This window comes from Rosa rugosa, chromosome 7 (genome assembly GCF_958449725.1).
Source record: "Rosa rugosa chromosome 7, drRosRugo1.1, whole genome shotgun sequence".
In the NCBI taxonomy this organism is placed as follows: Eukaryota; Viridiplantae; Streptophyta; class Magnoliopsida; order Rosales; family Rosaceae; genus Rosa; species Rosa rugosa.
The window spans coordinates 15680811-15684551 of record NC_084826.1 but is presented as its reverse complement, the minus strand read 5'-3'; positions in this window follow the sequence as shown (position 1 = coordinate 15684551).

The window sequence follows — 3741 nt, the reverse complement described above, 5'->3', positions numbered from 1 at the left end:
AGACTCATGACGAGCATGACGGTGGGGGAGATCTTCAAGCCAGGAGCGTCGTCGGTGTAGAACCTGAGTATGTTGTTTCCGGCACTAGAGCCACCGCCGCTGCCACCCATGCCTCCGGAGCTGGAGTTGCCGCCTCCACCGATACGACGGCTGCGCATTCCAACTATGGCAGCAGCTGAACCACGAGGAGCCATGACGCCGGGGCGTGAGGAATCGATTGAAGGGCATCTGTTTAGGGATAAAAAGAAAGGAGGTCGTAGGGGGTGGAGGAGAAGAGATAAAAAGAAAGAAAAAGAAAAAAAATAAAAAATAAATAAATAAAAGAAAAAAGAATAAATAAAAAAAAGAGAAATGAATAAATTTATTATAAAAAAAAAACTGAGGGCATAATAGACATTTTGCCGCGACTTAACTGAGATTTTAGATGACAATGACCTATTAGTCTGAAATTTTGAAGTACAAGGACTAAACGTGTGAAATTAAAAGGCCAGGGACTGAAGTGTTTTATGGTCAAAAGCTCAAGGACTAAACAGTATTTAGTCGAAAAAAAAATTAAGGAAAAAAAAGAGGAACTAAAGGTATATTAGACATTTTAGCGGGGAGGATGTTGCCACGTCAGCTACTTAACGGATATTTTGGACGGAGAATAACGGAAAAGAATTATTGGTTCAAAATTGAGAGATGAGGGAGTAAATGTGTGAAATTAAAAAGGGATAGACTGAACTGTTTTTTCCCTGAAAGTTCAGGGAGTAAACAATATTTAACCTATATATATATATACACAACCCTTCTTGGCTGCGGATATCCGCACCTAAGCAAAAGGTGCGGATTTCTAGTTTTTCCCCACTTTCCGATCATATTTTCACATCTTAACCGTTCAGTTTTTAGATCCTAATGTATAGATCACTTCTGCAAATTTTCAGCCAATTTGATGATCGTTAATGCATCTAAAACTGCAATTTACCATTATAAACACGAACGGTTCCGGTTCGACAGATTCGGTTCGTTCGTGTAAATTGCAGTTTTGGATGCCTTAACGATCATCAAATTGGCTGAAATTTTGTAGAGATGATCTATACATTAGGATCTAAAAACTGAACAGTTAAGATGTGAAAATATGATCAGAAAGTGGGTAAAAATGAGAAATCCGTATGTTTTGCTTAGGTGTGGATATCCGCACCTGAGCAAGGTTATATATATATATACAGATCCTATGCAGAGCGGAGCTCCGCTTTGAAAATTAACGTGTGAAGTTCGAGTTTTAGGTCATTTTTCTGTCGCATATCCACATCTCGACCGTTCAGTTTTTAGGTACTAGTGTATAGATCGTCTCTGCACATTTTCAGCCAAAATGATGATCGTTAAGGCATTGATAACTGCCTTAAAGCTAGTACGGTTTAGGTTGACAGATTCAGTCCGTCCATTGGTTTAAGCGAGTTAGATACCTTAACGATTATTAATTTGGCTGAAAATTTGCAGAGATGATCTATACACTAGTACCTAAAAACTGAACGGTCGAGATGTGGATATGCGACCAAAAAGTGGCCCAAAACTCGAACTTCACACGTTAATTTCAAAGCGGAGCTCCGCTCTGGATTGGATCTGATATATATATATATATATATATATATATATATATATATATATATATATATATATGTGTGTGTGTGTGTACAGTAACTCAAAAATAATAAGGTCACCAAAACCTTATCTGTATGTGTTAGTTTATCAATAATATATTTTGGGTCTTTGACTATTTTGGGTTTATGACTTTATTAGATGAGATTCCAAACTGAAAGGCCAAGCAAACCATAAAAAAGTACTACTAGAGCACAATTGCCAGAATGATAAGAAGAAAAGAAGCGTTTAGTATATCTGTTGGCCTAATTAAGTACAAGATTAACCAATTCATGCCAATTGTGTAGGCTGAGAATCCATCTAGGAAAACAGTTGGCATAACTGCCACCCAACACAAAGGTTCCACTTCTTGACAGAGAGAAATCCAAGAAAGAGTCACAGAAAGTGATTTTGTTCTAAAATATTGCAACATTAATTTGACAATGGCAACAAAACAAGACAGCACTCTGCAAATATCAGAGCCTCTCTCTGGGATTCATTGACACCCCCCAAATCATTGAGTGTTTCTCTAAACTATACCCAAATTGCTTCTTGTTCTTGTTATTTTTATAAGGGCAGCTTGTTTATGCTGGCAATTAGGTAAAAGTTGCTATCTTTTTCCTCTTTTGATTCATATCATGATTAACAACTGGGACAAAATTAGCATGCTGGTAAGCTAATGCGTGCACTGATCACCCACCATTGGAAGGACCCATTCATGGGATTCCTAGGGCCATCATGGATTTGGTCTCGTCATCCCAACCGTTTGATGAAGATTTCAGTTTTGAAAATGAAAATTTTTGGGTTTGAAATTGTCAAAATGGTGCCATGGTGAGTCGGTCCCCATAGGAGAAAGAAAAAGAGAAATCCCATTAGCAAAGAGATTATGTCATTTTGGAATATTTAAAGCACACCTTGACTCAATCATACCAAGTAAAATAAGAATTAGCAAAAGATAATTTCTTTAAGCTAAATTATGAAAATGATCTGTTGTGATACGTTTGGATTTACAGATTGAAAATTAGAGTGTAAGAAGAGAAAATTGATGTCATTACATACGTATTTATTAACATCTCAATAATAAAAGTTGTCTGCATTTCAAATGATCCATGTGTTTACCAATTTACGCACAATCTTGATATACTTGTATTTCACTAAAGTTTTAAAAACCAAAACAAACAAGAAATATACATAAAAATCAGCAATCACACTTTGGATTAAGATTAATTCCCCAAAAAATTTCTTTTATGAACACTTTTCTTTTCTATTCTACTTCCCAATATTTTTTATTTTTCAAGAATCGTCATTTTTCTCCCAAATCCTTCTTGTTTTTATTTCAATAAAGTAAACTTCCCCAAAGTCTTTGCAGTTACAATTAGGTCAATTCAGCCATGTAGTAGTCTAACAAACACAGTTCAATGACAAACTCTCAATCACGTCAACCTGGACTTGGTGTAGAGAAAGAGCATGTTGGCTGGGGAACATATTTTGGACTCCCTCAGTTGGATCACTTCACGCGCCATTAAGACAGAAGACAATCGTGTTCGAAAGACAATTTAGCTAATAAAATGAAAAATTTAGGGATTTCATTACATGGACCATTTTTGTAATTTGCTCATACTTATTAAACAAAAAAAAAAAAAAAAAAAAAAAGAGAAAAAGAAAAAAGATATAGATTCTTGCTTTAGAAGAAGGCCCATTCCATAGCGGAAAGGAGGTGATATATTTGTCAAAAGAATTATAATCCGAACTGCCCTCTCCAACTTTGCCTTGGCTCTTACGCTTCTCTGTCAATCTCAATAGCTAAGTCTCAAGTGAAGTGAGGTCAGACTCTGATTGGGTGTCATGTTGGTGACCCTGTCCAACCCACACCAAACGTTCATCTTAAGCACCCTTGAAACCCAGGCATGGGCTACAACACTATTTTGCTATCTACTTACTTCTCACCACCACTTCGAAACCTTCCTATCACAATTCTTTAATGTTAGAGATCTGCTCCTATGAGTATTGTTTTCTCAGGTCTGTCCTAGTCTCTTTTCACTCAAGCGTGCAAGTTTGCAACACATTGCTTCGTAATTGCATTTGTTATGTAGCTGATTGAAGTCTCTTTCCATATGGATTTGT